The following is a 15,122-nucleotide window of genomic DNA, read 5'->3' on the forward strand; positions in this document are numbered from 1 at the left end:
GTCAAAATATAATGCTTGAAACAGTCATATAATAGTGTTTCTAAAGCAGTTGTAGCATAGTTTGTTTAAAAAAAAGTAAAGAAAAGTCATAAAGTGTGTCAGAAAATAAGCCAAAAAAGTCATAGTATAGTATGTAGAAAAACGTCCAAATATGTCAAAATATAATATGTCCAAAAAATGCTTAAATCAGTCGTATAATAGTGTTTCTAAAGCAGGTGTAACATAGTTTGTTGAACAAAAGTCAAGAAAAGTCATATTATAGTGTGTCCAAAATATGAGAAAAAAAAGTCAGTGTATATATGTCAAAAAAAAGTGAAAAAAGTAAAAGTACACATAGTATGTCAATAAAGTGAAAAAAAGTAGTACTATAGTATGGGAAAAAGTGATAAAAGTCATAGTATAGTATGGGAAAAAGTGATAAAAGTCATAGTATAGTATAGGGAAAAAGTGATAAAAGTCATAGTATAGTATGGGAAAAAGTGATAAAAGTCAGAGTATAGTATGGGAAAAAGGTGATAAAAGTCAGAGTATAGTATGGGGAAAAGTGATAAAAGTCATGGTATAGTATGGGAAAAAGTGATAAAAGTCATAGTATAGTATGGGGAAAAGTGATGAAAGTCATAGTATAGTATGGGGAAAAGTGATAAAAGTCATAGTATAGTATAGGGAAAAAGTGATAAAAGTCATAGTATAGTATGGGAAAAAGTGATAAAAGTCAGAGTATAGTATGGGAAAAAGTGATAAAAGTCATAGTATAGTATGGGGAAAAGTGATAAAAGTCATAGTATAGTATGGGGAAAAGTGATAAAAGTCATAGTATAGTATGGGAAAAAGTGATAAAAGTCATAGTATAGTATGGGAAAAAGTGATAAAAGTCAGAGTATAGTATGGGAAAAAGTGATAAAAGTCATGGTATAGTATGGGAAAAAGTGATAAAAGTCATAGTATAGTATGGGGAAAAGTGATGAAAGTCATAGTATAGTATGGGGAAAAGTGATAAAAGTCATAGTATAGTATGGGGAAAAGTGATAAAAGTCATAGTATAGTATGGGAAAAAGTGATAAAAGTCATAGTATAGTATGGGGAAAAAGTGATAAAAGTCATAGTATAGTATAGGGAAAAAGTGATAAAAGTCATAGTATAGTATGGGAAAAAGTGATAAAAGTCATAGTATAGTATGGGAAAAAGTGATAAAAGTCATAGTATAGTATAGGGAAAAAGTGATAAAAGTCATAGTATAGTATGGGGAAAAGTGATAAAAGTCATAGTATAGTATGGGGAAAAGTGATAAAAGTCAGAGTATAGTATAGGGAAAAAGTGATAAAAGTCATAGTATAGTATGGGAAAAAGTGATAAAAGTCATAGTATAGTATGGGGAAAAGTGATAAAAGTCATAGTATAGTATAGGGAAAAAGTGATAAAAGTCATAGTATAGTATGGGGAGAAAGTAATAAAAGTCATAGTATAGTATGGGGGAAAAAGTGATAAAAGTCATAGTATAGTATGGGGAAAAAGTGATAAAAGTCATAGTATAGTATGGGGAAAAAGTGATAAAAGTCATAGTATAGTATGGGGAAAAAGTGATAAAAGTCATAGTATAGTATGGGAAAAAGGTGATAAAAGTCATAATATAGTATGGGGGAAAAAGTGATAAAAGTCATAGTATAGTATGGGGAAAAAGTGATAAAAGTCAGAGTATAGTATGGGAAAAAGTGATAAAAGTCATAGTATAGTATGGGGAAAAGTGATAAAAGTCATAGTATAGTATGGGGAAAAGTGATAAAAGTCAGAGTATAGTATAGGGAAAAAGTGATAAAAGTCATAGTATAGTATAGGGAAAAAGTGATAAAAGTCATAGTATAGTATGGGGAAAAGGTGATAAAAGTCATAGTATAGTATGGGGAAAAAGTGATAAAAGTCATAGTATAGTATAGGGAAAAAGTGATAAAAGTCATAGTATAGTATGGGGAAAAGGTGATAAAAGTCATAGTATAGTATGGGGAAAAAGTGATAAAAGTCATAGTATAGTATGGGGGAAAGTGATAAAAGTCATAGTATAGTATGGGGAAAAGGTGATAAAAGTCATAGTATAGTATGGGGAAAAAGTGATAAAAGTCATAGTATAGTATGGGGAAAAGTGATAAAAGTCATAGTATAGTATGGGGAAAAAGGTGATAAAAGTCAGAGTATAGTATGGGGAAAAAGGTGATAAAAGTCAGAGTATAGTATGGGGAAAAAGTGATAAAAGTCATAGTATAGTATGGGGAAAAGTGATAAAAGTCATAGTATAGTATGGGAAAAAAGTGATAAAAGTCATAGTATAGTATGGGGAAAAAGTGATAAAAGTCATAGTATAGTATGGGGAAAAGTGATAAAAGTCATAGTATAGTATGGGGAAAAAGTGATCAAAGTCAGAGTATAGTATGGGGGAAAAAGTGATAAAAGTCATAGTATAGTATGGGAAAAGTGATAAAAGTCAGAGTATAGTATAGGGAAAAAGTGATAAAAGTCAGAGTATAGTATAGGGAAAAAGTGATAAAAGTCATAGTATAGTATGGGAAAAAGTGATAAAAGTCATAGTATAGTATAGGGAAAAAGTGATAAAAGTCATAGTATAGTATAGGGAAAAAGTGATAAAAGTCATAGTATAGTATGGGAAAAAGTGATAAAAGTCATAGTATAGTATGGGGAAAAAGTGATAAAAGTCAGAGTATAGTATGGGGAAAAGTGATAAAAGTCATAGTATAGTATGGGGAAAAGTGATAAAAGTCATAGTATAGTATGGGAAAAAGTGATACAAGTCATAGTATAGTATGGGAAAAAAAGTGATAAAAGTCATAGTATAGTATGGGAAAAAGTGATAAAAGTCATAGTATAGTATGGGGAAAAGGTGATAAAAGTCATAGTATAGTATGTGGAAAAAGTGATAAAAGTCATAGTATAGTATAGGGAAAAAGTGATAAAAGTCATAGTATAGTATGGGGAAAAGTGATAAAAGTCATAGTATAGTATGGGGAAAAAGTGATAAAAGTCAGAGTATAGTATAGGAAAAAGTGATAAAAGTCATAGTATAGTATGGGGAAAAGTGATAAAAGTCATAGTATAGTATGGGGAAAAAGTGATAAAAGTCAGAGTATAGTATGGGAAAAAGTGATAAAAGTCATAGTATAGTATGGGGAAAAGTGATAAAAGTCATAGTATGGGGAAAAGTGATAAAAGTCATAGTATAGTATGGGGAAAAAGTGATAAAAGTCATAGTATAGTATAGGGAAAAATTGATAAAAGTCATAGTATAGTATGGGGAAAAAGTGATAAAAGTCAGAGTATAGTATGGGAAAAAGTGATAAAAGTCATAGTATATTATGGGGAAAAGTGATAAAAGTCATAGTATAGTATGGGAAAAAGTGATAAAAGTCATAGTATAGTATGGGAAAAAAAGTGATAAAAGTCATAGTATAGTATGGGAAAAAGTGATAAAAGTCATAGTATAGTATGGGGAAAAGGTGATAAAAGTCATAGTATAGTATGGGGAAAAAGTGATAAAAGTCATAGTATAGTATAGGGAAAAAGTGATAAAAGTCATAGTATAGTATGGGGAAAAGTGATAAAAGTCCTAGTATAGTATGGGGAAAAAGTGATAAAAGTCAGAGTATAGTATGGGAAAAAGTGATAAAAGTCATAGTATAGTATGGGGAAAAGTGATAAAAGTCATAGTATAGTATGGGGAAAAAGTGATAAAAGTCAGAGTATAGTATGGGAAAAAGTGATAAAAGTCATAGTATAGTATGGGGAAAAGGTGATAAAGGTCATAGTATAGTATGGGAAAAAAAGTGATAAAAGTCATAGTATAGTATGGGAAAAAGTGATAAAAGTCATAGTATAGTATGGGGAAAAGTGATAAAAGTCATAGTATAGTATGGGGAAAAAGTGATAAAAGTCAAAGTATAGTATGGGAAAAAGTGATAAAAGTCATAGTATAGTATGGGGAAAAAGTGATAAAAGTCAAAGTATAGTATAGGGAAAAAGTGATAAAAGTCATAGTATAGTATGGGGAAAAAGTGATAAAAGTCAGAGTATAGTATGGGAAAAAGTGATAAAAGTCATAGTATAGTATGGGGAAAAGTGATAAAAGTCATAGTATAGTATGGGAAAAAGTGATAAAAGTCATAGTATAGTATGGGAAAAAAAGTGATAAAAGTCATAGTATAGTATGGGAAAAAGTGATAAAAGTCATAGTATAGTATGGGGAAAAGGTGATAAAAGTCATAGTATAGTATGGGGAAAAAGTGATAAAAGTCATAGTATAGTATGGGAAAAAGTGATAAAAGTCATAGTATAGTATGGGAAATAGTCATAGTATAGTATGGGAAAAAGTGATAAAAGTCATAGTATAGTATGGGGAAAAGTGATAAAAGTCATAGTATAGTATGGGAAAAAGTGATAAAAGTCAGAGTATAGTATGGGAAAAAGTGATAAAAGTCATAGTATAGTATGGGAAAAAGTGATAAAAGTCAGAGTATAGTATGGGAAAAAGTGATAAAAGTCATAGTATAGTATGGGGAAAAAGTGATAAAAGTCATAGTATAGTATGGGGAAAAGTGATAAAAGTCATAGTATAGTATGGGGAAAAGTGATAAAAGTCATAGTATAGTATGGGGAAAAGTGATAAAAGTCATAGTATAGTATGGGGAAAAAGTGATAAAAGTCAGAGTATAGTATGGGGAAAAGTGATAAAAGTCATAGTATAGTATGGGGAAAAAGTGATAAAAGTCAGAGTATAGTATGGGAAAAAGTGATAAAAGTCATAGTATAGTATGGGGAAAAGGTGATAAAGGTCATAGTATAGTATGGGAAAAAGTAATAAAAGTCATAGTATAGTATAGGGAAAAAGTGATAAAAGTCATAGTATAGTATGGGGAAAAAGTGATAAAAGTCAGAGTATAGTATGGGAAAAAGTGAAAAAAGTCAGAGTATAGTATGGGAAAAAGTGATGAAAGTCATAGTATAGTATGGGGAAAAGTGATAAAAGTCATAGTATAGTATGGGGAAAAGTGATAAAAGTCATAGTATAGTATGGGAAAAAGTGATAAAAGTCATAGTATAGTATGGGGAAAAAGTGATAAAAGTCAGAGTATAGTATGGGAAAAAGTGAAAAAAGTCAGAGTATAGTATGGGAAAAAGTGATGAAAGTCATAGTATAGTATGGGGAAAAGTGATAAAAGTCATAGTATAGTATGGGAAAAAGTGATAAAAGTCATAGTATAGTATGGGGAAAAGGTGATAAAAGTCATAGTATAGTATGGGGAAAAAGTGATAAAAGTCAGAGTATAGTATAGGGAAAAAGTGATAAAAGTCAGAGTATAGTATAGGGAAAAAGTGATAAAAGTCATAGTATAGTATGGGAAAAAGTGATAAAAGTCATAGTATAGTATAGGGAAAAAGTGATAAAAGTCAGAGTATAGTATGGGAAAAAGTGATAAAAGTCATAGTATAGTATGGGGAAAAGTGATAAAAGTCATAGTATAGTATGGGGAAAAGTGATTAAAGTCATAGTATAGTATGGGAAAAAGTGATAAAAGTCAGAGTATAGTATGGGGAAAAGTGATAAAAGTCAGAGTATAGTATGGGGAAAAGGTGATAAAAGTCATAGTATGGGGAAAAAGTGATAAAAGTCATAGTATGGGGAAAAGTGATAAAAGTCATAGTATAGTATGGGAAAAAGTGATAAAAGTCATAGTATAGTATGGGGAAAAGTGATAAAAGTCATAGTATAGTATGGGGGAAAAGTGATAAAAGACAAAGTATAGTATGGGGAAAAAGTGATAAAAGTCATAGTATAGTATGGGGAAAAAGTGATAAAAGTCATAGTATAGTATGGGGAAAAAGTGATAAAAGTCATAGTATAGTATGGGGAAAAGTGATAAAAGTCATAGTATGGGGAAAAGTGATAAAAGTCATAGTATAGTATGGGAAAAAGTGATAAAAGTCATAGTATGGGGAAAAGTGATAAAAGTCATAGTATAGTATGGGGAAAAAGTGATAAAAGTCAGAGTATAGTATGGGAAAAAGTGATAAAAGTCATAGTATAGTATGGGGAAAAAGTGATAAAAGTCATAGTATAGTATGGGAAAAAGTGATAAAAGTCATAGTATAGTATGGGAAAAAGTGATAAAAGTCAGAGTATAGTATGGGAAAAAGTGATAAAAGTCATAGTATAGTATGGGAAATAGTCATAGTATGGTATAGGGAAAAAGTGATAAAAGTCATAGTATAGTATGGGGAAAAAGTGATAAAAGTCATAGTATAGTATGGGGAAAAAGTGATAAAAGTCATTGTATAGTATGGGGAAAAGTGATAAAAGTCATAGTATAGTATGGGGAAAAAGTGATAAAAGTCAGAGTATAGTATGGGAAAAAGTGATAAAAGTCATAGTATAGTATGGGGAAAAAGTGATAAAAGTCATAGTATAGTATGGGGAAAAAGTGATAAAAGTCATAGTATAGTATGGGGAAAAAGTGATAAAAGTCATAGTATAGTATAGGGAAAAAGTGATAAAAGTCATAGTATAGTATGGGAAAAAGTGATAAAAGTCAGAGTATAGTATGGGGAAAAAGTGATAAAAGTCATAGTATAGTATGGGAAAAGTGATAAAAGTCAGAGTATAGTATGGGAAAAAGTGATAAAAGTCAGAGTATAGTATGGGGAAAAAGTGATAAAAGTCAGAGTATAGTATGGGAAAAAGTGATAAAAGTCATAGTAATATACTATGGGGGAAAAGTGATAAAAGTCATAGTATAGTATGGGAAAAAGTGATAAAAGTCAGAGTTTAGTATGGGGAAAAAGTGATAAAAGTCATAGTATAGTATGGGGAAAAAGTGATAAAAGTCATAGTATAGTATGGGGAAAAGTGATAAAAGTCATAGTATAGTATGGGGAAAAAGTGATAAAAGTCATGGTATAGTATGGGAAAAAGTGATAAAAGTCAGAGTATAGTATGGGGAAAAAGTGATAAAAGTCAGAGTATAGTATGTGGAAAAAGTGATAAAAGTCATAGTATAGTATGGGGAAAAAGTGATAAAAGTCAGAGTATAGTATGGGAAAAAGTGATAAAAGTCATAGTATAGTATGGGGAAAAAGTGATAAAAGTCATAGTATAGTATGGGAAAAAGTGATAAAAGTCATAGTATAGTATGGGAAAAAGTGATAAAAGTCATAGTATAGTATGGGAAAAAGTGATAAAAGTCATAGTATAGTATGGGGAAAAAGTGATAAAAGTCATAGTATAGTATGGGGAAAAGTGATAAAAGTCAGAGTATAGTATGGGGAAAAAGTGATAAAAGTCAGAGTATAGTATGGGGAAAAGTGATAAAAGTCATAGTATAGTATGGGGAAAAAGTGATAAAAGTCAGAGTATAGTATGGGGAAAAAGTGATAAAAGTCATAGTATAGTATGGGGAAAAGGTGATAAAAGTCATAGTATAGTATGGGGAAAAGTGATAAAAGTCATAGTATAGTATGGGAAAAAGTGATAAAAGTCATAGTATAGTATGGGGAAAAGGTGATAAAAGTCATAGTATAGTATGGGAAAAAGTGATAAAAGTCATAGTATAGTATGGGAAAAAGTGCTAAAAGTCATAGTATAGTATGGGGAAAAAGGTGATAAAAGTCATAGTATAGTATGGGGAAAAAGTGATAAAAGTCATAGTATAGTATGGGGAAAAGTGATAAAAGTCATAGTATAGTATGGGAAAAAGTGATAAAAGTCATAGTATAGTATGGGGAAAAAGGTGATAAAAGTCATAGTATAGTATGGGGAAAAGAGATAAAAGTCATAGTATAGTATGGGAAAAAGTGATAAAAGTCATAGTATAGTATGGGAAAAAGTGATAAAAGTCATAGTATAGTATGGGAAAAAGTGATAAAAGTCATAGTATAGTATGGGGAAAAAGGTGATAAAAGTCATAGTATAGTATGGGGAAAAAGTGATAAAAGTCATAGTATAGTATAGGGAAAAAGTGATAAAAGTCATAGTATAGTATGGGAAAAAGTGATAAAAGTCAGAGTATAGTATGGGGAAAAAGTGATAAAAGTCATAGTATAGTATGGGAAAAAGTGATAAAAGTCAGAGTATAGTATAGGGAAAAAGTGATAAAAGTCAGAGTATAGTATGGGGAAAAAGTGATAAAAGTCATAGTATAGTATGGGGAAAAAGTGATAAAAGTCATAGTATAGTATGGGAAAAAGTGATAAAAGTCATAGTATAGTATGGGGAAAAAGTGATAAAAGTCATAGTATAGTATGGGGAAAAAGTGATAAAAGTCATAGTATAGTATGGGAAAAAGTGATAAAAGTCATAGTATAGTATGGGGGAAAAGTGATAAAAGTCATGGTATAGTATAGGGAAAAAGTGATAAAAGTCAGAGTATAGTATGTGGAAAAAGTGATAAAAGTCATAGTATAGTATGGGAAAAAAGTGATAAAAGTCAGAGTATAGTATGGGAAAAAGTGATAAAAGTCATAGTATAGTATGGGGAAAAAGTGATAAAAGTCATAGTATAGTATGGGAAAAAGTGATAAAAGTCATAGTATAGTATGGGAAAAAGTGATAAAAGTCATAGTATAGTATGGGAAAAAGTGATAAAAGTCATAGTATAGTATGGGGAAAAAGTGATAAAAGTCATAGTATAGTATGGGGAAAAGTGATAAAAGTCAGAGTATAGTATGGGGAAAAAGTGATAAAAGTCAGAGTATAGTATGGGGAAAAGTGATAAAAGTCATAGTATAGTATGGGGAAAAGGTGATAAAAGTCAGAGTATAGTATGGGAAAAAGTGATAAAAGTCATAGTATAGTATAGGGAAAAAGTGATAAAAGTCAGAGTATAGTATGGGGAAAAAGTGATAAAAGTCATAGTATAGTATGGGGAAAAAGTGATAAAAGTCAGAGTATAGTATGGGAAAAAGTGATAAAAGTCATAGTATAGTATGGGGAAAAGTGATAAAAGTCATAGTATAGTATGGGAAAAAGTGATAAAAGTCATAGTATAGTATGGGGAAAAGGTGATAAAAGTCATAGTATAGTATGGGAAAAAGTGATAAAAGTCATAGTATAGTATGGGAAAAAGTGATAAAAGTCATAGTATAGTATGGGGAAAAAGGTGATAAAAGTCATAGTATAGTATGGGGAAAAAGTGATAAAAGTCATAGTATAGTATGGGAAAAAGTGATAAAAGTCATAGTATAGTATGGGAAAAAGTGATAAAAGTCATAGTATAGTATGGGGAAAAAGGTGATAAAAGTCATAGTATAGTATGGGGAAAAGTGATAAAAGTCATAGTATAGTATGGGGAAAAGTGATAAAAGTCATAGTATAGTATGGGAAAAAGTGATAAAAGTCATAGTATAGTATGGGAAAAAGTGATAAAAGTCATAGTATAGTATGGGAAATAGTGATAAAAGTCATAGTATAGTATGGGGAAAAAGGTGATAAAAGTCATAGTATAGTATGGGGAAAAGTGATAAAAGTCATAGTATAGTATGGGGAAAAGTGATAAAAGTCATAGTATAGTATAGGGAAAAAGTGATAAAAGTCATAGTATAGTATAGGGAAAAAGTGATAAAAGTCATAGTATAGTATGGGGAAAAAGGTGATAAAAGTCATAGTATAGTATGGGGAAAAGTGATAAAAGTCATAGTATAGTATGGGGAAAAGGTGATAAAAGTCAGAGTATAGTATGGGAAAAAGTGATAAAAGTCATAGTATAGTATAGGGAAAAAGTGATAAAAGTCAGAGTATAGTATGGGGAAAAAGTGATAAAAGTCATAGTATAGTATGGGGAAAAAGTGATAAAAGTCAGAGTATAGTATGGGAAAAAGTGATAAAAGTCATAGTATAGTATGGGGAAAAGTGATAAAAGTCATAGTATAGTATGGGAAAAAGTGATAAAAGTCATAGTATAGTATGGGGAAAAGGTGATAAAAGTCATAGTATAGTATGGGAAAAAGTGATAAAAGTCATAGTATAGTATGGGAAAAAGTGATAAAAGTCATAGTATAGTATGGGGAAAAAGGTGATAAAAGTCATAGTATAGTATGGGGAAAAAGTGATAAAAGTCATAGTATAGTATGGGAAAAAGTGATAAAAGTCATAGTATAGTATGGGAAAAAGTGATAAAAGTCATAGTATAGTATGGGGAAAAAGGTGATAAAAGTCATAGTATAGTATGGGGAAAAGTGATAAAAGTCATAGTATAGTATGGGGAAAAGTGATAAAAGTCATAGTATAGTATGGGAAAAAGTGATAAAAGTCATAGTATAGTATGGGAAAAAGTGATAAAAGTCATAGTATAGTATGGGAAATAGTGATAAAAGTCATAGTATAGTATGGGGAAAAAGGTGATAAAAGTCATAGTATAGTATGGGGAAAAGTGATAAAAGTCATAGTATAGTATGGGGAAAAGTGATAAAAGTCATAGTATAGTATAGGGAAAAAGTGATAAAAGTCATAGTATAGTATAGGGAAAAAGTGATAAAAGTCATAGTATAGTATGGGGAAAAAGGTGATAAAAGTCATAGTATAGTATGGGGAAAAGTGATAAAAGTCATAGTATAGTATGGGAAAAAGTGATAAAAGTCATAGTATAGTATGGGGAAAAGTGATAAAAGTCATAGTATAGTATGGGAAAAAGTGATAAAAGTCATAGTATAGTATAGGGAAAAAGTGATAAAAGTCAGAGTATAGTATGGGAAAAAGTGATAAAAGTCATAGTATAGTATGGGGAAAAGTGATAAAAGTCATAGTATAGTATGGGAAAAGGTGATAAAAGTCAGAGTATAGTATGGGGAAAAGTGATAAAAGTCATAGTATAGTATAGGGAAAAAGTGATAAAAGTCATAGTATAGTATAGGGAAAAAGTGATGAAAGTCATAGTATAGTATGGGAAAAAGTGATAAAAGTCATAGTATAGTATGGGAAAAAGTGATAAAAGTCATAGTATAGTATAGGGGAAAAGGTGATAAAAGTCATAGTATAGTATGGGGAAAAGGTGATAAAAGTCATAGTATAGTATGGGAAAAAGTGATAAAAGTCATAGTATAGTATGGGGAAAAAGTGATAAAAGTCATAGTATAGTATAGGGGAAAAGTGATAAAAGTCAGAGTATAGTATAGGGAAAAAGTGATAAAAGTCATAGTATAGTATGGGAAAAAGTGATAAAAGTCAGAGTATAGTATGGGAAAAAGTGATAAAAGTCATAGTATAGTATGGGGAAAAAGTGATAAAAGTCAGAGTATAGTATAGGGAAAAAGTGATAAAAGTCATAGTATAGTATGGGAAAAAGTGATAAAAGTCAGAGTATAGTATGGGGAAAAAGTGATAAAAGTCATAGTATAGTATAGGGAAAAAGTGATAAAAGTCAGAGTATAGTATAGGGGAAAAGGTGATAAAAGTCATAGTATAGTATGGGGAAAAGTGATAAAAGTCATAGTATAGTATGGGAAAAAGTGATAAAAGTCATAGTATAGTATAGGGGAAAAGGTGATAAAAGTCATAGTATAGTATGGGGAAAAGTGATAAAAGTCAGAGTATAGTATGGGAAAAAGTGATAAAAGTCAGAGTATAGTATGGGGAAAAGTGATAAAAGTCATAGTATAGTATGGGGAAAAGGTGATAAAAGTCATAGTATAGTATGGGAAAAAGTGATAAAAGTCAGAGTATAGTATGGGAAAAAGTGATAAAAGTCATAGTATAGTATGTGGAAAAAGTGATAAAAGTCATAGTATAGTATGGGAAAAAGTGATAAAAGTCAGAGTATAGTATGGGAAAAAGTGATAAAAGTCAGAGTATAGTATGTGGAAAAAGTGATAAAAGTCATAGTATAGTATGGGAAAAAGTGATAAAAGTCAGAGTATAGTATAGGGAAAAAGTGATAAAAGTCATAGTATAGTATGTGGAAAAAGTGATAAAAGTCATAGTATAGTATGGGGAAAAGGTGATAAAAGTCATAGTATAGTATGGGAAAAAGTGATAAAAGTCATAGTATAGTATAGGGAAAAAGTGATAAAAGTCAGAGTATAGTATGGGGAAAAAGTGATAAAAGTCATAGTATAGTATATGGAAAAAGTGATAAAAGTCAGAGTATAGTATAGGGGAAAAGGTGATAAAAGTCATAGTATAGTATGGGGAAAAGTGATAAAAGTCATAGTATAGTATGGGAAAAAGTGATAAAAGTCATAGTATAGTATAGGGGAAAAGGTGATAAAAGTCATAGTATAGTATGGGGAAAAGTGATAAAAGTCAGAGTATAGTATGGGAAAAAGTGATAAAAGTCAGAGTATAGTATGGGGAAAAGTGATAAAAGTCATAGTATAGTATGGGGAAAAGGTGATAAAAGTCATAGTATAGTATGGGAAAAAGTGATAAAAGTCAGAGTATAGTATGGGAAAAAGTGATAAAAGTCATAGTATAGTATGTGGAAAAAGTGATAAAAGTCATAGTATAGTATGGGAAAAAGTGATAAAAGTCAGAGTATAGTATGGGAAAAAGTGATAAAAGTCAGAGTATAGTATGTGGAAAAAGTGATAAAAGTCATAGTATAGTATGGGAAAAAGTGATAAAAGTCAGAGTATAGTATAGGGAAAAAGTGATAAAAGTCATAGTATAGTATGTGGAAAAAGTGATAAAAGTCATAGTATAGTATGGGGAAAAGGTGATAAAAGTCATAGTATAGTATGGGAAAAAGTGATAAAAGTCATAGTATAGTATAGGGAAAAAGTGATAAAAGTCAGAGTATAGTATAGGGAAAAAGTGATAAAAGTCATAGTATAGTATGTGGAAAAAGTGATAAAAGTCATAGTATAGTATGGGGAAAAGGTGATAAAAGTCATAGTATAGTATGGGAAAAAGTGATAAAAGTCATAGTATAGTATAGGGAAAAAGTGATAAAAGTCATAGTATAGTATAGGGAAAAAGTGATAAAAGTCAGAGTATAGTGTGTGAAAATATGTCAAAAGAAATAATATCTCCAATAAATACTTAAATCTGTCATAGGATAGTCTGTCTAAAACAGTCAAAACACGGTTGAAAAAAGGAAAGACAACTTATATTACAGTGTGTCCAAAAAATAAGCCAAAAAAGTCATAGTATAGTATGGGAAAAAAAGTGAAAAACATACTCATAGTATAGTGTGTTGAACAAACTAATAAAAAGGTTATGGTATAGTATGTTGAAATCATTCATAACAGTATGTTGAAGAAGTATTTAAAACGTCATAGTAAGTTGTGTTTATAAAAGGCGTAGTATAGTATGTCTTTTATAACATGCTTTACTGTGCCTTTTTATGACCTTGACACAACATACTATTCATGACCATTGTATGATTTTCTTTAATGGTCATATTCTATTGCTTCTTTTATAAGTTGTACAATAATTGTCCAAGACACTGAACCCCAAATTAACCCTGTGGACTGTGAATGGATGATCAGGTGCAACCTTCTATTCACCATTGCGTTCCTAACACATAGCATAACATTTCTATGACTTTTACATTAAATGTTATTTCATTAAAGAATTACATGCTTTCAGAATATTGGAGGGTACTTGTACTTGCGTTTGTCTACATCAGAGTATGTATTGAGCCGGTAATAGTGTTCTCTGTGTCTCTTGTGGGCAAGTGGACGGTCTGGGTCTGACCCCAGCGATCACCAAGTGTCCATCCTGTGAAGCGGTCGTTTTCACGCAAATCTGCAGCAGAGTGGGCGAGTCCAATTGGACAGTTTGCTGCTTGTGCACCATGACGGGGTAAGTCTTTTTGAACCTGACTGGCTGTAGAAATGTTTCCACACTGCTGTGTTAAAACGAGTCAGAAAGGAACTATTTTCACATTGTCCGTTTGTCGCCCGATCGTGTCCCTATTGGGCCACATGTATAAAATAAGAAAACAATCTTAGTTTAATCGTTTATCGTGATGCACTGTATTTCCATTGTATCGGTATGTTTATGTTTTCAATTGTGATGTGGATGTGATGTGATGTAATGATAACATTGGATCCTGCTCTAGTGTGCGTTGCCTCCTAATAAAAATATCAAGCAAAACTGAAAGAAAGGAACTTTTTTGTTAAAAAAACAAAACAAAAATTTAAACTGCAAGCAGCGATGAAGGGCTCTCGCACCTGGCACTGCATCTTGTTTCCCTACTTCAAGAGTAGAACCCACAACGTAAATTTCATTTAGATCGGTTGATATTTGTCATTCTTCCTGTTGCCAGTAGGAGGCGCTGTAACTATGACTGCATTCTGTCCCTAAATGCAAATACCGCAGACCAACCGCTGCCGGTGCAATTCATCACTGTTTGTTATTGTTATGCTGCATTTCATTGTAATCGGAAATCGGGAAATTCCGACATATGAGTCAGACATGTAGTGAGGGCAGAAGTGTAAGAGGAATGTATGTGTGATTGGTTATAAGAGGGTAACATATAGGGGGCGGACCGGTAGTAGAGACGTGAATGTGTGGCAATAAAGTTTACGTAAGAGAAAAAAGGAAAAAAAAGTCAACACAAGACAAGATGGAGGGCTCTGAAAGAACAGTTACGTCTCACCGCCAAAGTGGCCGCTAGAAACAACGTATCTCAAATCTTACGGGTTATGACTTTAAGATGGCCGCGATTATCCAAAGCAGGCATCTCCAACCCTGCGCCTGGTGGGCCGCTGCCTTGCATGTTTTAGGTCTCTCTCTGCTGAAACACACCTGAGTCGAATGATTTTCAAACCTGTGATGAGCTTCAACTGCTTGATAACGAACAGAGCATTAGATTCAGGCGTGTTTCAGCAGAGGAGAAACCTAAAAACATGCGGGGCAGCGGCCCTTCAGGAGCAGGGTTGGAGATGCCTGATCCAAAGCGATTGAGAGTCAGCATTCAAGACAAACTCGTTGTCGCGGAGAGCTTAATGACATGTTTGCTGTTGGAAAGATTGCACTTTGACCCTGCACATCCTCGCCTTCTACCTCCCTCCCGCAGGTGTTTTGCCGGCTGCTGTTTAATCCCTCTCTTCATGAGCCGTCTGAAGAGCGTCCACCACCAATGTCCACAGTGCCAGACGCACTTACACACCTATCAGCCTTTTTG

This window comes from Echiichthys vipera (genome assembly GCF_963691815.1).
Source record: "Echiichthys vipera genome assembly, chromosome: 18".
In the NCBI taxonomy this organism is placed as follows: domain Eukaryota; kingdom Metazoa; phylum Chordata; class Actinopteri; order Perciformes; family Trachinidae; genus Echiichthys; species Echiichthys vipera.